The sequence below is a fragment of the Ostrinia nubilalis genome, chromosome 4, assembly GCF_963855985.1.
Source record: "Ostrinia nubilalis chromosome 4, ilOstNubi1.1, whole genome shotgun sequence".
Taxonomy (NCBI): domain Eukaryota; kingdom Metazoa; phylum Arthropoda; class Insecta; order Lepidoptera; family Crambidae; genus Ostrinia; species Ostrinia nubilalis.
Genome location: NC_087091.1, coordinates 13,933,284 through 13,959,167, shown reverse-complemented (window position 1 = coordinate 13,959,167; position 25,884 = coordinate 13,933,284). Strand labels below are relative to the sequence as shown.

Genomic DNA, 25,884 nt, shown 5'->3' with positions numbered 1-25,884 from the left:
ATTTAATTCAGACAACAACTATAGATGCCATAGATTTGTTAGTAGAAAAAGAAAAACTTATTTTTAACCATATTGTTAGTACCTAAGTACCTAATCTATTATCCACCAAATAAACAGTTTCAGCTAGAAAAAGCAACTTTTAAAAAATGCAAGAAATGAATTTTACGATCGTTCATAAATCTTAATTAATCGACCATTAGTAATCTACTTTAATACTGTGCGAAAATCATTCAAAAACGTACGGGTCCGTAATTATTCAAAATTTCAGTTCAATCGGTTCGGACAAACGAATCACACGCACCGCCGGCCACAGACAGTTTGTTAATGGCTCTACACTTCGGTTAAAGTCGGCGGCAAATAACGGTAACATTGTAGCATCTTATTCCGTCGTAATAGGTTCGGTTATTCAACAAAAATGTAATCCGACGTGCGGAACTGTACACCAGAAAAAGGGGGAAAACCTGGAAATATGAGGGAAATGTGCGTACATTATGCACTGCGTAGTTATGCACTAATCACTGCTCAACTTTAGAGGACTACTGATATCGATTCAGTACCTATACGTATGTAATACGATTTCTCCCTAGAGACCCTATCACCCTAAGGCCCGATTCGACCAAACTTTTATCCGAGAATAACTCCTGATATAACTAGCATATTGACAGTTTCAGTATGGTATGGGAAATATGTCAAAACTGACGAATCTTTATTTTGAGATTAATATAACCTTTTTTTTTTAACCTACCCTAACCTAACCTAACCTACTCTTGTTTGGTCGAATCCACCCTAAGTTCGAATTCCAAATACCTAGGTGATACGAATCATGCCAATTTTTCACTAATGTAGAGAGTGGTCTCAAGTTTGCCTATCACAGATTATCTTAGCTTTTGGGTATATAGCCCTTAGCCTTATGATAGGGTACAATTTCACCCTAATAAAGCTAGTAAGTTGCCCATAGGGAAATATCTTGGAATATAAAAGGATTGTGAGAATACAATGTAGTACCTACTCGAGTAAATTACAAACAACAAAAGTAAGACGTCCGTTCCACACGGTTCAAAGAAATTACATTCCACAAAACACTGTTGTACAGTCAACAGCATATCAAACTATGTATTCATTGTTGTTGCAAAATCTCCCTTATCACTACAGCATTAGATGCCATAGTATTTAGCTTGGCGTGCGGTCCTCTGTACTCTAAAAGTTCCTAAAGGAAAATAGGATAGCAATACATCACCCAACACATTGTGACCTTGCGAAAGGTTACACGAATACAATCAAATAAATTGCTTCCGTAAAACATTAGCTAATCACGGTCGGAATAGGGTAATTCTGGTAATTCCACACACGTACGGACCTGAAACCGTTTTGGTCCGCAATCCAGATTTTAGGGTCAAGTGCGTACTAAAAAGGTCTAGATTTGGGCATTAGGGTCCAATTGACCAACGGTGCGGCGGCAACAGGGTAACAATTGAATTATTTGCCAGTTGCGAATTGCGGAGACTTTAACAGACGATCTTTTACGACCCTCATTTGTTACAGGCGCAAATAAATGTGTAGGTTCTGCTGTACTTTTCTTCAACAAGGGTTAATTAAATGATAAAAAATATCTTTGGCCCTTTTTCACAGACCTATCTAGCCCTAAACTAAGCAAAATGAGTACCAGACAACCGCTATAGATAGCGACTAAAAGCGTACGCACATCTTTTCCCATATCTAAACTGAAATCATTCAGATTGTGAACAATATTTTTTAAAACCCTTTTCAGAATTACATTACCGACCAAACCACAAAAGGGTGAACCTACGGTAATTCTCTACAGACGGTATTACGGATACGAAGCCAATTTAATTTGAAAATAACAAAATTAATATTGTGTGGCTAATAAATTCCAAGTTTATTCCAATAATGTTTGATGAATGACCCTAATAATAAAAACCACGGGTAATTTCATTCATCCCCACTGAATTTCAAAACACACAACTAATTTATCATAGCAAAGCAGATCCACGGTATTGTTCATTTTTATATTGCTCTTTATATCCTTTTTTATTAGATGGTAAATCATCACAACACACGTTAAAATTAAACCTCTCTCACGCGAATCTGATAGTGGCAAAAGAGAAACGACTAGAAGCAAACTTTGTCGTTGAAAAACAGTTTAAATAATATGCTGGATGCTGGATGAGGATACCTAAATTATTGAATAGTGGTTCATGGTTACATGTTACATTACTTTCATGTGATGTTGACTTTGACTACAGAGTGAGGTACTGGAAAAAGCTTTTCACTCATCAGGTGTTTAGTGCCAGCTAGTTTTTGACCAAAGATTACCAAAATACCAAGCAGTTTCTACTAAGCTGGTGGTCTCTAACTTAACAAACAGGGTCAGTCTTCATCTTCTATGATTATGCCGTTACTAATACCAAAGGCATACATTTTACGAATTTTAATCCGTTTATCGTTCGAGCCGGCGCCCTTTGTCCGTGCGAGCAAAAGGGGGTTTTAAGGATTAAGCTGGAAGGGCCTAATGTTTTACGCCCTGAATAGCCGCAGAGATCCGATCGGCAGATTTAAAGGCGCACGACCGTGACACATACTAAACTATGATAAGCTACTTAACCCTTTTGTTTACTTTAATTTACGATCGCCAGAAGCCGTAGCACGAAACAATTAGATTTTTAGACCCCCCTAAACAAAGTAACATTCGTGACAAATTCAATTCCGCAGTCGCTTCACGGAGCGAAGAGCTACATAAAAATAAAGGAGTGTAGTGATTTTAGGATCAAAACTTGGTGTTGGGGACGACTCGCCGAGAAGGAGGAAATCGGCGAAATAGTGGCACGAACGAATGCGTACACCGTTGCGCGTAAACTGTAAATGTGTATGTTTTGTATGTTAATTATTGAATATTTAAGGTTTTAACATGTATTTGATGGTCTCTGTAATAATATTAAATAGCTTGTATATAATTTATGGAAATAATAACCGTTTATGTAAGTTACGTAAGTAAAGATGGAAAATGATGAATAACTCTTTATAGAAGATGTAATTTACTAAGGGCTAAGTTAAATTGTAATATATAAGGAAAGACGAAACCTATGTACTACTTTTTACATGAAAATAATTAAGAGGACACATATTAATTAAGGAAAACAGATAATTAAGAATAAGAAGATAGGGAATCGCTTAGGAGTGAGCGAGATAGGCATGTGAGCGCTCACGGACGCGTCTGTCTGAGAGGGAGGGTTTGAAAGAGAGATAGCCTACATTCGGGCATGGCGATTGGTGTAGATTATGGGCGATTGCCGCGACTAAACCCTCGCTCTCAGACAAGACATAAGAAGCGCGCCTCGAGCCCAAAAGGTCAGTTCTTCAGTTCAGTTCGTGAGTTCGTGAATCCAGTCAGTCCAGTGAAGAGAAATCGGAATAAGTGCGAGTCGAGCTAAGCTCCTCCTAAACGCGACGCGGTTGCCCTATTCGAACGGGCAAAGTGTAGTGTAGTTCTAGACTTAAGGACAGGACCTACATAGTTTTAAGTGAAGATTTAATTTCGTGAATTTGTGAAGTGAATAAAAGAAGCTATACAGTCCATTGTGTTATTATTTATCAAGAACTATCGATGAACGGTTGGCGGTTCGAGCTCCGCCGATCAGACCCAGTGCACGCACCGACACACCGAGCGGCTACTTCAGATCCCTACAGTGGGCGGTCGTGCACAGTTTGGTCCTTCGAGCCGGATCTACGGAACCCCTGGATCTACGGCACCCTGGAATACGGAACCCTGGGGTAGGGAACCCCGGACTACGGAACCCCAGAATACGGAACCCCAGACTACGGAACCCCGGACTACGGAACCCCTGGTCTACGGAACCCCAACTAAGGAACCCGAGCTACGGAACCCGGACTTTGGAAACCGGAACGTAAGGAAGCGGGTCATAGTTGGAACCCTACGGACGACAAGCACTTAGAACCCGATCATCAACTGGAACTATGGTGGTTACCCGGAGCCAAGACGGCAGGGAACCCGCGGAGGAGCAGCCGAGAACGCGACAAGCCACGCTGAGGCGAACGTTCGCGGAGCCGCCGCAATCACCTTCGACTGGACCACTACGAGAAGAGGGTCAAGAAATGGAACCCCCGAGAGGAGAGGGGCAAGAAAGAGACCCCTCACGAACAGAGGTGCCAAGAACTGTGACCATACGTGCGCCATCAGTGAGGTCAACCTCAAGTGCGACCGCCAGAATAAGAGCAGCGGAGATCGCGGCAGCGGAACGGTTGGCTGCGATTAGAAAGAAGGAACTTGATCTCGAAGCGGACCTTATAAAGAAACGTTTGGCCGCCGAGATCGAAGACATTCAAGAAGAAGAGAGAGTTGCGAGCGAAACCGGCGACCACGCACACGAGCGGGTCGAAGGCTGGCTACGCGAGCAGCCGATTGCGACCGCGACAACTACGACCCGTGTTGAAGATACGGGTGCGCCACGGGGGGAGCCCCCCGATGAGGGGCGCTACTCAAGATCGCCGACGCGGACGCCTGCGCGGGAACGTCAAAGAAGCAGCGGGCGCGCTATCGAGCAACTAGCAGAAGCCATCAGAGATATGGCTTATCGGCCGGGGAGACAGGAATTGCCAATATTCAGCGGAGCAGCAACGGAGTGGCTTCCGTTTAGAGCGGCAATCCGTGATTCCGGGATTTTAACGAAGGGAACACCGGCCGACAATCTAGCAAAGCTGCGGTCAAGTTTAAGGGGAGAGGCCAGAGAGGTCGTCGCGGCTCTACTTTACACTGCAGCAGATCCAGTGTTGATAGTGAGAACGTTAGACCAGTACTATGGAAGGCCAGAGCACATAATAGATCGTGCGCTGGAAGAGATCAGACATCTGCCGAAACCAGGAGCCGCAGCAATGGATCTCAACAAGTTCGCCATCAAGCTCCAGAATATCGTGTCGATTATTCAGAACATCGATAACAGTGGATATTTGATGAACCCTATGTTGGCGAGGGATGTCATTGAGAAACTCAATCCTCACACACGGACGAGGTGGTGTGACTTCGCAGCGGACAGGAAGCGGCCGGGGGAACCAGACATCGTAGCACTGTCCCGCTTTCTAATGGAAGAGGCGGACAAAGCGATGATGTACTCCTATACGCCGATGGCCTCCAGTTCCGGAACGCAAGCCTCAACTTCGAAGCCGTCAGTGAAGAAAAGTGCGCGAATATATAACGCGAGTGAAACGACCGCACGCAATGACATTAATGGACAAAGTGACAATAAAAGACAAATAAAGTGCGTGTGTTGTGGTGGAGATCACGTAGTGCCAGACTGTGATCGGTTCAAAGACAAAAGTGAATCGGATCGGTGGGAACTGATAAAAAAGTGCCGATTGTGTTTCCTGTGCCTAGTGTCCACTCATAAACGGCAAAACTGCAAAGCCCGTCCCTGTGATCATTGTGCTAGACCTCATCACCACCTGCTGCATGCGGACCGGAGAACTACGCCTGTGCAGGAGACCGTCGTGACTGCGACCGCAACTACGGATCGGCAGGTACTTTTAAAGATGTGTCCGGTGACCCTGCGAGGCCCTCTAGGAGAGGTAAGGACCTACGCCCTTCTGGACGAAGGCGCTACGGTCTCACTGATAGACGCTGACCTAGCGAAGTCGCTAACCAAGAGCGGGACGCCGAGGCCCATAACCATCAAGGGGGTCAATGCGACAACGAAAGAAGAGGCCAGCCGCGAGGTACAGTTAAACATAAAGGGCCGGTTCAAGAATGAGGAGCACGAGCTGGTATTGAGGACGATAAAGAACTTCGAGCTGACACCTCAGACAGTACCAGGCCGTGTATCGAAGTACCCGCACTTAAAGGACATAGAAGGTCTGACCTATGGAAAGGCGAAGCCACAGGTCCTAATAGGGGCCGATCATTGGGACTTGCTCGTGGCCACCGACGTGAGACGAGGAGCAAAGCACGAGCCAGCGGCAACTAAGACTCCGCTGGGATGGGTGGTCCATGGGATCCTGCCGTTCAGGATGATAAAGAAGAACGGTGGAACGGTGCTCCACATCGTGGACAACCTAGAGAAGATAGTGGCTTGGAATTTTGAAATGGAGGCGCTCGGTGTGGGTGTGAGGAAGGCCACCAAGCCCGCCGAAGAGAAGGCCGAATCAACGTTTAGAGAGACAGTGCGCAGAACGCCAGACGGGCGCATCGAGGTAGGGTTAACCTGGAAAGAAGGAAATGTTACCCTACCTCCAAGCTACAAGGAGGCGCTGAAGAGACTCGTGAACCTCGAACGGCGGATGGACCGGAATCCGACATTTAAATCAAGTTACGAGCTGCAAATAAGAAGATTAATAGAGAAAGGATATGTGGAACCCGTGACACGACTAGAAGAAGAAAAGAGGTGGTTCCTTCCGCATTTCGCGACGACAAATTTGAACAAACCAGAGAAGATACGCCTGGTTTTTGACGCTGCAGCTCAAAGCGACGGACGCTGCTTGAACGACTATTTACTGGAGGGGCCTAACCGTCTAAAGGACTTACCCGGCGTCTTGTACCGCTTCCGAGAGGAAGAAGTGGCAGTTTCCGCTGACATCGCAGAAATGTTCTTACAAGTGCAGGTTCGAAAGGAAGACCGGCCTGCGCTGACTTTCCTGTGGCGGGGGGAGGATCGAACGAACCCGCCACAGCGATATCAGTTCAAGAGGTTAATATTTGGCGCAAACTGCTCCCCCTTTTTAGCACTCAGTGCGCGAGACTATAACACCGAATCTTTTAGAAAGGAACACCCCAGAGCATATCGGGCCATCACCCACTGTCACTACATGGATGATTATATAGATAGTTTTAAAACAGAAGAAGAGGCGAGTGAAGTCGCTGAAGAAGTCAACTCGGTACACGAAAGAGCGGATTTCAACCTCAGGTGTTGGAGCAGCAATGCCATAGGAGTGCTAAAAACATTGCCGGTCGAAAAGCTAGCTCGAGAAGAGGATGTCATCTTAACAAATAGACCAGAGGCCCCCGACAAAACACTGGGCATGATCTGGCACCCTGCTACAGACCAGATAGGGTTCAACACAAGGATGGCACGGGTGCCAGCCGAGATCAAGGACGGGATGAAGATACCAACCAAGCGACAAACACTAAGTCTGGTAATGTCTCTCTATGACCCACTGGGACTAATTAGTCCGCACATACTGACTGGAAGAATTATATTAAAAGATGTGTGGAAGTCAGAAATTGATTGGGACCAGGAACTGGATGCGCCTGAAGCCCAAGAAATAAAGATTTGGCTCGGCAGGCTCGACCAATTGGCGGAGATTAAAATCCAAAGGAAGTACGATAAATTGCGGGAAACGGAAGAGGGCGAACTACATGTGTTTTGCGACGCGAGCGAGCAGGGTTATGCAGCAGTGGCATACGCGCGCTTCCCAAAGAAGAACGGAGGCGCCGGGGTGAGCCTGCTCGCCTCCAAGGCGAGAGTGTCGCCAAAGAAGACCCAGACTATCCCAAGGCTGGAGTTGCAGGCAGCAGTGATCGCAACCAGACTCGCGGTCTCCCTGAAGCGGGAGCATCGATTGCGGTTCAGCCGGACCTTCTATTGGACCGATTCCAGCACCGTCCTGCATTGGATAAGGAATGGCGCCAAGCTGGAGCGACAGTACGTGCAAGTAAGGTTGGGAGAGATCCAAGAAGACTCCGAATCCCAAGAATGGCGCTGGGTCCCCACCGAAATGAATGTCGCCGACGAGGCGACCAGGAAGAAACTGGACGGGGAGGTCATAACGACGACTTGGCTCAACGGTCCCGAGTTTCTGAAAGACCCGGAGGCCTCATGGCCTGAACTGGAGGAGCGAGCGGTGCACACGGCGCAAGAGGAGCCACATGACACCCTCATAGACATGAGCAGATTCTCCAGCTATGAGAGACTTGTGAAGACGTTGGCGTACGTATTGCTCTTCATCCAAAGAGTGAAGACGAAGAGCAAAAAAGAACTGGATGTGCAGCACCTGGAAGGCGCTGAGAAGATCCTAACCATCATGGCGCAACAGGAGAGTTTCCCCAAGGAAGTAAAAGAATTGAGGACTGGGAAGCCGATTCCAAAGGAAAGTCGACTATTCGCGTTGGACCCTGCGATGCACGAGGGCATCATCAAGATGAGGGGTCGCATACAAAGAGCAGCAGTCGACGAGGATGTGAAAAGGCCGATCATCCTAGACAGAAGGCATCAGCTGACGAAGTTGCTGGTGAAACATTACCACGAGCGGGCTCTCCATGCAAACAATGAGAGAGTCGTGAACGAGTTGCGGCAAAAGTACGCAATACTGGGGCTGAGAACGGCGGTTCGCTCAGCGGCACACTCGTGCCAGCTTTGTCGAATAAGGAAGGCGACACCGCAGCAGCCAATAACTGGAGACCTACCTGATTCCCGACTGAAAGACTTTCAGCGGGCCTTCACTCACTGCGGAGTGGACTACTTCGGCCCGATGCTAGTGAAGATCGGGCGCCGTCGAGAGAAGAGGTGGGGTGCACTCTTCACGTGCCTCACCACGCGAGCAGTGCACATTGAGTTGGTACCTTCCCTGAGCACCGACTCTGCAATCATGGCGTTGCGCCGGATGGCGGCGCGACGAGGATGGCCGGCAGTGATCTGGTCCGACAATGGGACCAACTTCAGGGGCGCGGACCAGGAACTGCGAGCAGCGTTCAAGGAGTGGCTGCCGGAGCTGAAGGATGCGGCTCTCACACAGAGGGTCCGATGGCAGTTCATCCCACCAGGCGCTCCGCACCAGGGCGGTGCGTGGGAGCGTCTGGTCAGGAGCATCAAGGTGGCATTGGCCGCCACGCTGCGCGAGCGGGTACCGAGCGAAGAGGTACTCGCCACATTGCTGAGTGAGGCTGAGCATTCAGTCAATTCTCGCCCACTCACCCACGTCTCGGTTGATCCGCGAGATCCCGAGGCCCTCACCCCTAACCACTTTCTGTTGGGGACATCATCGGGTCTACCCCTAACGGGCCCGACAAGCGCTGACGAGAAGAGGCTTTGGCGCGCGACGCAAGCGCTTGCCGACGCCTTCTGGAGGAGATGGTTGCGCGAGTACCTCCCTACCCTGGTACCGCGCGGCCAATCGCAGAACCAGCAGCGACAACTAGCCCCTGGCGACCTTGTGGTCGTTGTGGACCACGCCCTACCCCGAAACACGTGGCCGCGAGGCGTCGTGGAGCGAGTTTGGCCGGGGCCTGACGGAGCAGTACGAGTGGCGGAGATCCGGACCAAGGGCGGCGTCTTCCGACGCCCCGTGACTCGGCTCGCCGTGCTGAGGATGGAGTAGGCGGCGCCGGGAGCTTCGCCGGGGGGAGAACTGTTGGGGACGACTCGCCGAGAAGGAGGAAATCGGCGAAATAGTGGCGCGAACGAATGCGTACACCGTTGCGCGTAAACTGTAAATGTGTATGTTTTGTATGTTAATTATTGAATATTTAAGGTTTTAACATGTATTTGATGGTCTCTGTAATAATATTAAATAGCTTGTATATAATTTATGGAAATAATAACCGTTTATGTAAGTTACGTAAGTAAAGATGGAAAATGATGAATAACTCTTTATAGAAGATGTAATTTACTAAGGGCTAAGTTAAATTGTAATATATAAGGAAAGACGAAACCTATGTACTACTTTTTACATGAAAATAATTAAGAGGACACATATTAATTAAGGAAAACAGATAATTAAGAATAAGAAGATAGGGAATCGCTTAGGAGTGAGCGAGATAGGCATGTGAGCGCTCACGGACGCGTCTGTCTGAGAGGGAGGGTTTGAAAGAGAGATAGCCTACATTCGGGCATGGCGATTGGTGTAGATTATGGGCGATTGCCGCGACTAAACCCTCGCTCTCAGACAAGACATAAGAAGCGCGCCTCGAGCCCAAAAGGTCAGTTCTTCAGTTCAGTTCGTGAGTTCGTGAATCCAGTCAGTCCAGTGAAGAGAAATCGGAATAAGTGCGAGTCGAGCTAAGCTCCTCCTAAACGCGACGCGGTTGCCCTATTCGAACGGGCAAAGTGTAGTGTAGTTCTAGACTTAAGGACAGGACCTACATAGTTTTAAGTGAAGATTTAATTTCGTGAATTTGTGAAGTGAATAAAAGAAGCTATACAGTCCATTGTGTTATTATTTATCAAGAACTATCGATGAACGGTTGGCGGTTCGAGCTCCGCCGATCAGACCCAGTGCACGCACCGACACACCGAGCGGCTACTTCAGATCCCTACAGTGGGCGGTCGTGCACACTTGGTATAGCGAGCCTGAAGAAATCAATGAAAATACTATTTTATTTCAAATTTATATAAAATTTGCGTTATACTTCATATGCGAATTGGATTCGAGAGTAAGTAATAGCAGGCTTAGTACCCAAATTAATAGGCACTCCTTTTCTAAAAAAATGCTAAAATCTCAAATAATTTAGTTGCCCACTATCCCAGTTAAAAACAATGACTAAAATGTACTGTCACATCCAGCCCCATCACTTTAATTTCGTAAAGCATAGAGCACACTGTAGACCGGATGGTAATGCGTGCAAAATGTGATTAAGGCGCGAATCATTGAACGTTTAATTGGATTTGCTGACGCTACTGACGTCTGTCGGATTGCATTTTAGTAAGAGTTTTTTTCCATTTTTAAACACATTTACTGCGGAACAGACTTAAAATGATTGGATGTTAGAGTTTGTAGAGATCGAAAAAATTGTGTTCTGTTTTTAATAAAAAGTTGCAATATTTTAACTATTTCACGTGTTTTGGAACGTTCAATGATACATTAACCAAATAGAGACACTTTATGTAGTTTTACTACGCGATTTTAAAAAAAAAAAATTAGTCTGATTTTACAATTCATTTTGCACTCAAATGTGTACCTGGTCTAATGTGCATACGTACGACTGTACTTTCGACTTTTAACACGCACTTTGACACGTTTTTATCGGAACCTAGTCTCAAACCATTAATTTCAGCTTGATTATGCTATAATTCGTTTTAATAGGGTTGTAAAGTGCATCTAACTCGTTTTAATATTACAACTAGGAAACTTTATCAGACATTGACCTTCAAAAAAAATTGTTTTAAAACACGAATTAACTGGGAATATACGATTCTGCGTAAAACGTAATATCTATCACGCAATTACATCATCAACGTTGTCATAAAAGAGTTGTAAACTTTTATTCAAATCGTCACGCACGTTGTAATAATAAAATTTGAATGCGTATTTATTATTCTTGTTGAGAGATCGTAAATATATCTGTGAAGCTTATTGATCGTGGGATGTTAAAGTAATAAAGTATTTGTTAAAAACTGTTAACAACTTTAAACGATTGTCAGCCAACTTATAAAATCTAATTCGTTCTTTTTAAACTAAAGAAACCATATTACATAACCTGAAACTATTTTGTTATTTTCTCTTTTCATCACACTGAATCTGTTGAACGTAATAATAATTATCTTAATTTAACTCACTGAAAGAATTTTAGACATTGGTAGTCTTAAATCCAGTACTTAACAATTTTCGCTCATACAGCCTTTACACGTACCCACTTAGATAGTGAATCTAAAGAATAAAAGAAAATGCTTTCAGAAGCATTTTACACGTAATACAATATTTACTTAGACTCGAATGTTTCAGTACTTTCAGTCAACGCGGGTTCGTTGGCTTTCTCATTGCAATGTATTCTAAGAGCAGTATATCTAAAAAAGATAGAGTAAGTTCCATACCCAAAATCACTTTTAATTTTAAATTAAAGTGCAAGTCTTGGGGAAGGCCTATGTTCAGCAGTGGACGTCCTACGGCTGAAATGATGATGATGATGATAAAATTGCAAGTCTATCATTTGAAAATTTTACGATTTACTAACGATCGGATAGGATTGGTTTATGAACCATATTCGCCTCCCAGACCTGCGTCTAAAATTGATTTTCAATTGCATCTGAAGGTACTCATATTTTTCTTGGTATGAGTAAGAATCATGGGTCTACGTTTGCCCTTCGTGTTCCAATATTGTGGAAATGTTATGGGGTTTTCCTGCCTCTACCTTCTTGATATAACATTGATAAAGCCTCAAGGCAGTGCAATAAGGCCCTATATGCTACTCAATCATATCCCACTCAGTCCTATGTCTAGAACTTATGTAACCAACATAGTAGAAGCCCTACTTTCTAAACCTATATTGTGGACCTCAGTGGGCAACTTCATTTGACATTCATAGCGGCTTGTAAACGCTGGAATTGAATAAAAGAATTTTCATTCTGAATCCGCGAAAATGTGATAAGACATCAAACTTACCTTCTTGTTTATTCAGCGGTTGGGAACAGGGTGGAGAATACCTGTAACAATAAATGTATTTTAAGATTAAATACGTATACGTAAGCAATCCAGTACTTTAATCCCATGCAGCCTAATATAGTGGTAATAAAGTTGGATCCTTTAAAGATTATTATTATACAAGTTACCAAACCAACCAACCGCAAAATTACTCCCATTAACAGTAATTCCATTGGTAATAAAGTTTATTTCTCTAAAGGTATGTGTTACTACTACCTACTTATGCATATACCTACCAACCAAAAAACCTAAAATAATAGTGGTTCTTCAGTTTTGATTTCGGTAATTTCCAGAAACTGAATGCAAAAAGATGATGCTGCGAATTTACTGAGATTATCAATTTGAAATCATTGTTTTTTTTTTCAATTAGCAATAAATTATTTTTTTCAATAGTCAGCATATTTGAATATTATAAATAAATAACTAGAAAAAGTCTCATAGTCAGCAATTCAGCATATTATAGTTAGGTACTAAGCTCTTCAAATATGGTTATGTCTACAATTAATTGTTTTTCAAGTATTGCATACAAAGCGTTTAATTACTTGCGTGATAAATTTTATTGTCCTTCCACAGAATAAGTACATCCTAATGAGTTTTACGAAAAACAACAAAATGTACCTTAATCGAATGCGGCAGACGATCCCTTAGGTAAAGGTTTCAAATTAAAATCCATTTACAAATAGCACCTCTCCCCCGGGTTAGGGGACTCCCCTACTCTTCAAACTATAAAATATCAGGATGAATATTTTATTTCTAGATTTACGGCGTTTTAACGGAATTGACTTAGAAGCTTGTGCGAAATGAATTAATAACATTATTCGACGAATAACATAGCTACTATCTACGCCAGTGATGGCCAAGAGGTCGACTGCGTTCTATCGGTCGACTGCGGTCTATCGGTCGACCGCGAAGACGATTTTGGTAGCCCGCGAGAGTTAAATAAACTGAACTTTTTTAAAAATGTTCTTACAATTCGCGCCAAGCACACTGACTATCTATTTACCTATAGATATAGACCACTCCTCACACGCTTCGGTCGCCCGGTCGGTCGTAAGTCGTAACGTGGTAGTATTGTTGCAGCTAAAATGTTTTATTTCACTCTTCTAAAATCTACCTTGCATTCGACCGCAAGAAATATTTTGGAGCATAAGTAGACCTCACAGGTCAAAAGTTTGGCCACCCCTGATCTACGCTATAATAGATAATACTTAAAAGCGTATCCTACTTCCTACTAATATTATAAATGCGAAAGTTTGGATGTCTGGATGTTTGTTACTCTTTCACGCAAAAACTACTGAACAGATTTTGATGAAACTTTACAGTATTATTGTGTATAACCCCGAATAACATATAGGCTATAATTTATGACGATCCGTGACAAACTAAATTTCACGCGGGTGAAGCCGCGGGCAAAAGCTAGTTATTCATACATTTTATTGCATGAAAAAGAATGTGTCCGCTTTTATGAAATCCAGTCACAATTACTAACTAGTAAAATCGTAAGTACATTCCTGTTATCGATTCGCCGAAAAAGGCTGGTCGCCGTCTGTTGTCGAAAATCGACACATTTCTTGGAAAGCCCCAAACGTAACAGCAGAATTATGCTATAGGGGAAACATTATTATTGGTATTAGACGTATACAGAAGGGTTAGCTAGATGTATTTTCGAGGTTAAACTTTATTTTGAATTTCACATACAACTTCATCATCATCATCATCTCAGCCATAGGACGTCCACTGCTGAATATAGGCCTCCCCCAATGCTTTTCATGTTACCCGGTTGGTAGCGGCCCGCGTCCTGCTACCTTTATGATGTCGTCGACCCACCTTGTGGGTGGACGTCCCACGCTGCGTTTTCCGGTACGCGGCCGTCAGTTCTGCGTACTATGTGCCCTGCCCATTGCCACTTCAGTCTTCACATACAACTTAAAAGGTTTAAATTTCGATAATGGTGCAGGACGTAAAGTTAAACAGACGGCACACTGTGGCGTCTTATCTAGTTATAATAGCTGCTAATTTACAACAAAAATGTATGCTGTGGACTGTACATTAAATACCAGGCGCAGACCACGGACTTTTAGTTGGCCGATAGTTGGGCCCGATTTTAATTTGTATGAAGAATCGGCCGATACCAAATCGGTGTAATGTGCACACTTTCATACATCTCCATACTGATTAACAGCCCGACTCAACTATCGGCCAACTAAGTCGGTGGTCTGCGCCTAGGCTAAAAATACAAAGAAGACAAATGAAAGGTGGAGGATCTATACAGATTTCTTCAAAGGTTCTCCAGTGAAGTCAAGAAGTAAGCAGGTATTTTATTTTATGGTTTTACACCCGTATCATACTTTCTGCTCTTTTAACATTGACAAAGTAACGCATGACGTGTATTCCGTTTAATAGACGAGGACGTATGACAAATGGCGAATCGGAGGGGAGCTGAGGGTGGTCACACATGTCGTTGACGGCTGATGGTAGGGATGAGGAAGTATCGATAGTTAAAATAACAAAAAAATTGGAGTTTTATTTGGACCCCGTAAGTAGTAGTATAGAATAGTTATCGTGGAGGGAGACGTTGCCAAAAAGCAGGATCCTAGAATTACCAGAATTTAAGCCATTAATGGCTTCTTAAATCTAAAATAACTCGAGAAGCTCTTGGTAAAGCTTCTACTCTACATCCGTTCTGTGTCATAAACAACACTAGGATTTCATAACTGTTAACAAATTAACATAATTCTGTTTATTGTATGTACCTACCTATCTATACTATCCACGAAAGATCGCGCATTAGCCTAACCATCGACAAATAATACTTTGCAAATAAGAAATTGCAGCTAGGTCACCTATTAGAACAAAATTAAATTGCTTAATATCGATGTAATTAACTTTAGGAGCTACCACGTCACTAGCTGAGGGTGAGCTGTCAAACTTGGACCCTTGAAAATATTTGATTTAAGGCCGTTTTCACCATCAATCCCTAATTTTTAAGTGACCCCTATGAAAACAAAAGTCCTGTTATGTGTTACCATAGGGATCACTTAAAAATTAGGGATTGATGGTGAAAACGGGCATTAGACTCGTGACAGATTGCCTGTGACGTCATAACAGGTTGCAGCGCAAAATTATCTTTTATCCGCCGGCAAAATCAATTCAATTTTCTTAATTGAGCACTTGAGTTGTTGAGTATCGACTGTTGAGCAGGCACTTGAGCATCGAGTTAAGAAGAGAAGGACTACAGAAAAAAATGTTTTCGCTTCAAAGGGCGCAGGTAGGATCAATGGAATTGAAGGGCTCAAGAGTGGGATTGTTTACTTTGACGGTTCAATTGATGTCTTTGTTAAACCCGGTTCGGGGACTTCCGTGTATTTGTATAGAAAAAATATGAACACCTCGTGGAAGAGCTTAGCTTTGTTGTCCGGGTCTGATCAAACCTGAAATGTTGGGGAAAAATGTTTTTTTATACAATGGTAGACATTAATTTCGGATTTTATCAGAAGTGCCGACACAACTTATTCATGAAAGAGCACACAATGAAACAGCATGGCTAAATGTTGATTTTCCAATTTTTTTATTGTTTGTGTTGTGAGAATTCGTTGCCTGTGTGCGAAGTGTTTTATGAAGCTAGAAATATGCACATTTCATATTTTTTAATGTCGAAAAACAAATTCGCACCATATAGAGCCCAAAACACGACACACGCAACTGCATACTTACCTATTTTAGAATTCCTAAATAATCTATCATCTATTAAAACAAGAAGAAATCTTCTAAACATTAAAAAGCTCTACAACCAAGTCGCTAACTCGACAAGACGGATAATAAAATCGCACTCATTTGATATTCATAGAAAAGATTGTCCAAAGATAATTATTTTGGCAGCGAATATAAGTTAGGCCGTTAAGCTTCCCGCGGAACGAGTAATAAAATTGGACAGTCGCTGACAAATGCGCTGTCTGCTCCCGCTGTTTATGTGTACTGTGGAAAATGCAGGAGTTTCCGACTTCGAAAATCAAGAAAACGAGAAAACAAAATTTTACGTTAGTTGGATTGAGTTAACTCATAATTGCGCTACAAATTGGAACTGCATAAATAGCACTTTTTTTCTGCCCCCCTTGTGAAAAGTAGCATGTGACAATGTGACATAAGTAATTTAATTCCGGAATCGCTTCGCTCCGGTTTCCTTTGTATTTGTAACATATTTCGCTCCATAAAGCGATTCGAAATGGAATCCGTTACGAATGATACTTTATAGGCCTAATGACTGATCCCACTTTTGATCCTTTCTTTAGTTTTCTACTGATCCTGCGTATCATGCCAAAATATTTTAAAAGATGTGAGTCACACAACAGATGCAGTGAACCGAGTTGCCTGGCGCAATGTAATAGCTAAGATTTCCAAGTTATGGATTAGAAGACTCGTTTGTTACCTAAGTTAGAAGTTCTAACCCTCATTCGGGTAAGCAAGTTCAATGTTCATTGTTTTAGACCCAAAGTGGTTATACATTAACATTATCTGTAAGAACTAACCCGCTCAATCTTCTCACATGGACCAAAGAGCAGAAGTCGTGGCTCTGAATGAATCACTCGATCGATCTGCTTTACGCGGCTTGTTAGCGGCAGGCGTAAATTAACTTAAGCCGTACTTAGGCGGACTTGACGGCTATTGCATTGCGCGAGTTGCGAAAACAAAAATAAATCAATTTGGAAGTAATAAGAAGTCCAGCAGTGGACGTCTTTCGGCTGAAACAACAACAACAACAAAGAAGTACGGTAGCTAAGCACTTCCTATAGGCATTTTAATTAGTACAAAATTACTCGCATTTTAGCTTAGAATGAGGGGTTAACGAGATTATTAGTAATTTGTGCAATCATCATCATCAACGTTGGCTGATTTCAGCCATTAGACGTCCACTGCATCCAGCGCCTTCCTGCTACCTTGAGGGTCGCGGCATTTGTGCAATACAAATTAACTAATATTCTTAAAAACTCATTAGGATTATGTAGAGTCGAGTTTTGTCATTTATGTAGATTTTCTTTGTAGACTTGTAAACATTTTAACTTTATGTGACAATCATTGTATTGCCTCTGTATTATTGATACGAACGAGCAGTGTTGGCTCTGTTTGGAGACTTGTTTATTAGATACAACGTTCATGCAATGGCGTCGATGTGTGACATATTTTTTAGCAAAACTTAACTTAGTTTGTAGCCTATACTTTGGTTTTAATAATATTATTAAGGATCCTACACGCCAGCGCAGTGGATATAAAAGTTTAACGTAAGAACACGGCCATAATTTTCACGGAAGTCGTAAAACGCGTTCGCCGCCATGTTGGAAACATGGCGGGTGGCGTGTTTTGGCGGGAAAACCTCAACAATGTTTCCTATTGTGGCGTGACGGTGTGAAAACATATTGTTTATGAAAGGGGAAGAAAAGAGTGGGTTACGTCTAGGTAACAGTTATGTTTAGACAACAGCACGAGCTCTTCAGTCTGGGAATATATTGTAGCAACATGGCGCTTTATTTACAACTAGGGCTGTATCAAGAATCTAGTCTCAAAACTCGATTCAAACTTTAGCATTGATAGAGAGCCTCACTCTGAGGGTGGACCCGTGATTGGTTAATTTTAACTGGCTTGAATTTGAATATTCTTGAGTGTAAATTCGTAATATTGAATGTCATTTCATTTACGTACGAGCATAGGTTATTACTTTTGAATTTATCTTACAAATATACGGTTTTAATTTTTAATTTCGTTATCTTGTTATAAGTATAAAAATAATAGGGCTCCGTTTTAACCCTTTGCGTACGGAACTCTAATGAAGTACGTATGTATACTTTTTAGTAGGTCTGTATATCTTCCAAAATTCTATAGAACAAATGGAAACATTATCTTTACACTTTATGACGATTCGGCAAGGGCTGAGTGGTCCCGTAGGCACAATTCGCGCCGTTATACATTACTGCGAGTTTCCCTTTAATGCCACATGAAGATTATTACATTTGTGGCAATTACACCCAGCAGTGGGCGTGATAGGAACTCTTATCTACCTAATTATATTATACAGACGGCAAAGGCTACCGAAAGGAAAATGAGACTAACTGTAATAACAAAATATCGTGTCATTCGACGTCGTTATCCCTGATAATTTTGTTAAAAATCAGAATGGTAAGTAATGAGACACTTAATAAAAATTGCAAAATTTTAGTTCACTATTTTTCCCAAACCATACAAATAATTCTGGTCTAACAGCGACTTATTGACCGAAAATAAAACTTGCTTATTTAGGACGGTGATTTATGACGTCATATCAGAAACACCCTCAAAGAAAATATTCAAATGAGATGTTAAAATATCGGGATTTGAATGGGGGTGACGTATTACGTGCATATTTATCGGACATGCGCAGCCGACTAAGAAATTAAGGCAACCCCTGCCAGCTGCGCACGAACACGTGTTTTACAGATTTATAAATGTAAATTACGCAATATTATGAAACAAGTAAGGTGCACTTATTATAGTTGTAAAGGGAGTAGGTAGTGGAAATAATTATGAATTAAAGACCTTTTCAATTTTGGTCGAAACTCCATTCACAAAGATTCTCCATGATTCAAATAGGTAATTGACACGAATTTTAATTCTGAAACTGAGAACACTTTCACACAATTATTATTCTGAATCTGAAAGCTGACAAAGGTGACTGAGTTTCTTCCGCCACTTCTTCTTAGCAACAGTCCATAATGTTGTCCCGAAGTGGTGGTAGGGCAAGCTATATTTGGGACGTGTATAAGTGCCCTGGAAAGGGCTATGTACTTAATAAACTATTAAATTTATATTTGAAGTAATCATTGAAGATTTTATCCTAAATCTATGTTTGTTAAAAATATAAATGTACAGCAACAGTACATCAGACACATTTTGTTGCAAAACTGCAACAATGGCAACTACACAAGAACTATACTATAGGTAGGTAAGTAGTTATCTTTATGTGCTATCGACTGAACCTATAGTTTTAGGATGTTTTATTTTTATTAAAGGTCAATATTTATTGGATTGATAATAATAAATATCAGAGAAAAGAAACCTTAAGAATTTACCCCTAGTTGATATAATAGGAGGTGGCGAGTCGAAAAAATTCTCGGAAACTTTTGTGAGAAGTCTAAGCCGAATTTCGACAGTTGAGGGTTGAGAATTAATCGATTCCGTTTAACTTCTAAATTGATGACAAAATCATTTCCTTCTTTTTTGAGTGATATTTTATGGTTCACGTAGTTTATTACCTTATCCACAAACCACAATAGAAAAAGTCACTTACCAAACAAGGACCTAACCTATCAAAGTTAATTCTGGGGATCTAACTCGCTACTTACCTCAAGAAGAAAGTCCAGATCGAAGACTCGAACCGACTACGGACAACGGAGTCAATGCCGTACTTATCTGCTATTTATGTTATCTTTACAATTTTATATCTTCATTAAAATACACTACTAATCGCGAAACTCATCGGCAGCACCGTTTCATCTCGATACCGATCGATCGTTCACTTGCTTAAAAAAATATATTTCATCCAAGATCTCACGCTGAGGGAAACCATAAAATTTTATCAGTTTCATCTAACTAAGGAACCGGTTCCACACTCGTACGCAATGTCATACACCGCTTGTTGATAATCCTTTGCAAAAAATACCAGTTCGATCACGATGTTACGCTAGCCACATATCAACCTACTGACAAATTCACCAATGTATTTTGAACTCTATTACTCAAAAATAAGGTTAAAAACCTATTGAGGAAATTTGACATCTTGCGGCAGGTTAACGTTAGCGACTATACGTCATATCGAAATTGATTAAAAATTGAATAAACCCATTAAAGGTGATTGAAAACTCTTGTTCCTTTAGATTCGGTAAAACATAGCAAAGATTTTAAGTCGATAAAGTTCTTAATGGCATAATTTGGATCGGTTCAATGATTAATGATCTACAATCTAAATAATTAATTAATTTCGGCTACCTAATAAAATCACAATATTTATTGAGGCAAAATAAAAAAATAAACCAGAATAACATAGCTACCATGAGAAAAGCAATTAAGTAGGTAAATAGAGTTTAAAACTGATAAATGAGTTCTATTTTTAAATTATTTGATGTCACACTATTAATAGATAAAAGATATTTTTTCCAGTTACCTATTAATTTACCCCATAACATTATTTCTTAACAATATTTTTAGTTGTTTTTTATAAAACTGCTACATGTTTACATGGGTGATTCTTAGGGTTAAGTTCTTTTTCGTAAGTGAAAACCCTAAAAATTATTAAAAACTGTCCAACCGGTAGCAAACATTATGGCTTCCCATGATTTATGGTGGAAAGATGAAGTTACGAATTCGATAGCTAACTCAAAGGGCAGATCAATAGTGTATGCAGCGGTACAGTACCGAGGGTACCGCAATATCTACGTGTAGGGTCCTCCCCTCTGAGTCATAAAGAGGGTGGCGCACTCCCTCTCTTTTAAGGGTTTGGTCGATACTGCTCTCTTTTGTTTTGGCACTTCGACCATGCGTTTTCGTAGGGTTAACTATTTTTAGTTCTGTCAATTTATTTCTAGCACGACTTTTCTCTTACTCATAGTAAAAGTATGGAAACAACCTCTTGTTTCTTGATCCGAGCGATCTTACACTTAGATAAGTTTTACTCACTTAAGTAACTTGCGTACCTACTTATGTTATGACTGTACGTCGCTTATCGTAATTTGTTTATACTTACGTACCTACCTATTATGCAGCTGTAAATTACGTAGGTACGTACGGAGGCAAATTCGGATCGGTCTTCGTGGAAATCCTTGGGGGAGGTCTTTGTCCAGCAGTGGACGTCTTTCGGCTGAAACGAACGAACGAACGAACGGAGGCAAATTACAATAGTGTGTGTGACTACAATCATGTTATAGCATAGTAGTAGTATTTTCAATCTTCATTAGTCATTTAGTTCTTAATATCGCTCGGAACAAATAGGGCGATTCCATACTTTTGCGAAGTGAATAAGTTTGGTACTTAACAATTTATACATTTTTGTAGGCAATAATTGAATTCCCCGTACCATAAACTGCGCCCCTTGTCGTAACATTTCCTTCATTGACGTATAAAAGCGATATAATATTATAATGAAGTCGATAACATTGACATATAACTATTAGAGTCACGAAGTCTGGTAGTACCTAACTAAAACTTTTATTGCATTTTGGTAACACGCATGATCCCTAAGTTTTGATCCTAGAGATAGATTTTGGAAACTTTTTGTATCAAATTATCACAAATTAAATAGTAATAAGAAACCCTACATTTAGTATGAATCTAATTATGTAGATTTACGAGTAAGAACATCTTAACCATTTTAACAGTTTTTAAGTAGATAATAGTGCTTTAACAACTAATTAGAGAAATAATTAAAGGTGAATAATTTTGAATAGTTTATTGGTTATTGGATTGTCTAACCAGGTTGAATAATTCAACCAGTTGACTGTATCAAGTGCTGCAATCAATTAATACGGGGTCTTACGGGGATCACGGGTGATGCATCTACTTCAAAGGTGCTCAAACAAAGCAGGGCTAGACTGTAGAGTTTGCAGAAGGGGTCCTGGATCAAACGGGATACACAACATTTAATTATACGAGTAATGTCTGGGAACGTAATGGTGACTCATTTGATAGATTCGTATTTGGTTAGCAAGCTATGTTCTTCTTTGAAGGATTACCTACAAAATATTTTTTACTAGTATTTGTGCTAGAACTATTGCCTAATCTACAGAGGAGGAAAATAATATGAGTCATAAACACTGAATTTCTTTTCTGTATGTACAGCGACAGTACATTACATTATTTTTGTAAATTCACACCTAAAGCTTCAACCACCAACGCGTTGAGATCGCCATCGCCGGCGCGTCTTTCCGTTCTATACATGGCCAGAACGCACCCATAGGAAACTGCTCGTGTATATTTTGGAGTGTCTCTTTGTAAGTCGGTCACTACAAACTATACACGAATTTTGCGTACTGATCGTGTATAGTTTGTATCGTGGATGGATTCCGTCTTCGCTCCAAACTATACTACACCACTTACAGTTGACTAGAGTGTGTTTAGTTTATTTGATTTAATAAAATATGGAATTATATTTAAAATTATTACATTTATTAGATATTATGCTCGTGCTTTGTCCTCGAGATTAGAAATAAGAACTACCTATGTAGATCACGTACGGTGATGCCATTTTTAAATTCATTAATTTTTACATAAAATATTATTATTTTACTGAATCTACATATTATTATAATAAATCTAGATTTATAACACTAATGTAAGTGGTTTCTGAAATTAAATTGATTAGGTAGATTTCAAATTAAATAACAATTATTTATTAGTGAGAGTGAATGAAGAAAGTTAAACGTGCATTATTAACTAAAATTGTCGACCGTTCGGTGTAGTGGTTCGAAACGGATAACTGTTCCGGAGGTAGCGGGTTCGATTCCCGCACAGTACAAACATTAATTTGTGTGCATGAACATATTTTGATATTTGTTTGTATTGGACTGGGTGTCTTCTATGTCCTATAATAAGTATGTATTTACAAAAAAAGTATTTAAGTATGTTTATATCCGTTATCTAGTACCCATAGTACAAGCTTTGCTTAGTTTGGGACTAGAAGCGCAGTGTAAAATGTCCAGGGATATTTATTTTTATTTATAAGCTTTTATTTCAAGAACAAAAATCATTTTGACATACATAATTCTCAATTTAAGAGTTATTCAGCCCCAAAACAAATATCTTTTCTATGGCAGAATATGAAACACCAAAAAGCTCTTTATCAAAACAATGGCACGTGTCGAAATTGATTCAATGTTTAAAGTAGACACGCAGTTATGAATTAATATGTAATAGAAAGAGAGGTAAATAAGTCAAAATGACGAGCATGCAACTAAGTACTCGCGTATACATTGTAATCGCGAACTTATTACAATACATACATGATTAGTCCGTATGCGTACTGACGATGTATATTTTGGAGTAAGATAATTGACCTAAGTCACTACAAAGTATACGCGAGCAGTACGCAGCGTATGCGTACTGGTCGTGTATAGTTTGGAGGAGCTTAGTAAAAAAAGTCACATCCAAACTATACTCGATTAGTTTCACACCCTTGCGTTCTGGCTATGTATAGAATGGAAAGACGCATCGCCGGCGCGATCATTTATGCCAATGACAGGTCGCGCGGATAGGGTTGCCAGGCGTCCGCCAAATATTGCCTTGTTCGGCCTGTCCGGCTTTTGTTAGGCTTTTTATTTGGTTGCCGCGCCAGGCGAAAGTCGAGCCACAGAATCATATGAAGCGCACGCATCGGGATGTTGGTTATGATAGTACTCATTCATGAGCTGACACTAATTGCCGGCCAAATGAAGCACAAAGTCCGGCTTTTGTGATTTTGGACCTGGCAACCCTACGCGCGGACCTAGCGTCAGAACCCCTGGACCTGTCATTGGCCTATTATGATCGCGCTGGGGCGATGGCGATCTGCACGCGTTGGTGTGGTTGAAGCTTACAAGATGCCACAGTGTTAGTGGTGTTAGCTTGATATGCCACACACACATACGACAGTCACAAGCCTATACAAGGTGTTGATTTCAATACCCGCCATATTTAGGGAGTTGATTAAGTAGCTTATTCTGATCACGAATCAGCAAAAAAACTGACTTCAATTTTTTTTTAAATTATATTTTAAATATCTACGAATTCCATAATCGACCACTACAGTGCAGAATAGTCCCCCAACGCAAACGGCGCGCGGCGCTCACCCGGTGACCCGGGCAAACGCTGCGCCCCCCGTCCCGCGCCCCACTACCCGCGCTCGCCCATGAGTCAGTCAACTATCAGCCACAATCAGCTGTGAGTTCAAAGACGACTACTGGACGGAGCTTAATCCAAATCTACCCTAAAAATGTAATGAGTAAATTAGTTACTTACACCTTATCACGTTACGAGTTTATTTTTTGTTCTAAAAACTAATTAGGTCTTTAATAAAAAAAACCTTTTACACGAATTTGCTTCCTTCCGCAAATTAAAAATTTTTACAGAACCTACATTTTTTTTTAAATTAAACCATGCTTTTATGTGTGTGATAAGCTTGTACCTAGTTACTTATCATTCAAAAGTACTGTAAAGTAAACAGATGACAATAATGCTCTTTTATACAGGTTCGTTATTCCTTACATTTCTAGCTCTCTACCTTAATAACTTTTACGTCTTTACGATAGTAATTATTAAAATAAAACTTAACTTACCGCAAACTGAACACCTAGAAGTAACACACTGGCAAACTCTTGTTCCTTCACTTTCGATAGGAGATAAGACAAGATTTTGTTTTTAAACTCGATTGATTTCAGTATCTAAACAAAATTTCTATCATTTAGCACTTCTTTCATTTAAATACAATAATACCGCCGCACGGAATACATACTTCGCTCATCTTCGTGTTTCGGGCGTCATCGGCGCTCAATCGTGGATCATCGATTTTCTCCATTCATCAGTCCGATTTTGCTTCCCACGTCGAGAGGCTGCGCGCACGCTCCGCGAAATCTAGCTCGTATTTAGAATTCCTAGTACTCAATCGCTATTTCTTTATTTCTTGCCTTGTAACATCAACTTTTCTCTTCCTCTCTGCTTGATAAATGTTTTCTAGTACATAAACTTCTTACTACCGTTACCGTGTTCTATCTCTGTAAAAATTTATTTTAAAACTAGCTTTCCGCCCGCGGCTTCGCCCGCGTGGAATTTTGTCTGTCACAGAAAAACTTTATCGCGCGCGTCCCTGTTTCAAAAACCGGGATAAAAACTATCCTATGTTCTTTCCCGGGACTCATACTATCTCTATGCCAAATTTCATCAAAATCGGTTGCGAGGTTTAAGCGGGAAAGCGTAACAGACAGACAGACAGACAGACAGACAGACAGACAGAGTTACTTTCGCATTTATAATATTAGTTGGGATAATAACTTAATTTAATTTCTATCGGCGTTTAATTTAAATTCCCTGAACGACTGTTAGGCTGTTAGTTAGGTTCAGGTTAAACTTCCATTCTTCATAACTTACATAAAATAATTCATCATCATGTTCGTGATTATTTTAAATGAACTTAATTTCATTACTTACACGAAATAACTATCAAAATGTATTGATATTCTTATCGTTTTAATAATAACGATTGAGCTACTACAAATCATTTGCATTTGAGTATTTTGGAAGCTTGCTATAAGAGCATTAATTATGATAGGACTGATCTTTAGTTAACAAAGATCTTCGGTCATCGAATGTGCTTTTCTAATTGCAAAGGACATTGTCAGAAACCGCCTAAAAAACCGCCCAAAAACATTAACCCATCATAATTATTTTCTATTTTTTTTAATACATTAAGCACCCTTTCATTCTAATGGACACTTAAGCATTGAAAAATTAAATTAA

General features: G+C 40.9%; 1 protein-coding gene and 1 long non-coding RNA gene across 2 annotated transcripts in view; one reads left to right on the top strand and one right to left on the bottom strand.

The window, feature by feature from the left end:
* The window catches only part of LOC135071225 (calcyphosin-like protein), an 85,514-nt gene that overhangs the window by 15,968 nt on the left and 43,662 nt on the right, over positions 1-25,884 (top strand). The gene's annotated exons all lie outside the window — the stretch shown is intronic.
* LOC135071231 (uncharacterized) overlaps positions 1-25,884 on the bottom strand; it is a 188,706-nt gene that overhangs the window by 141,557 nt on the left and 21,265 nt on the right. The window contains exon 2 of the long non-coding RNA XR_010257226.1: positions 12,340-12,380. This is a non-coding gene — a long non-coding RNA (uncharacterized LOC135071231). The remainder of the gene's footprint in view (positions 1-12,339; positions 12,381-25,884) is intronic.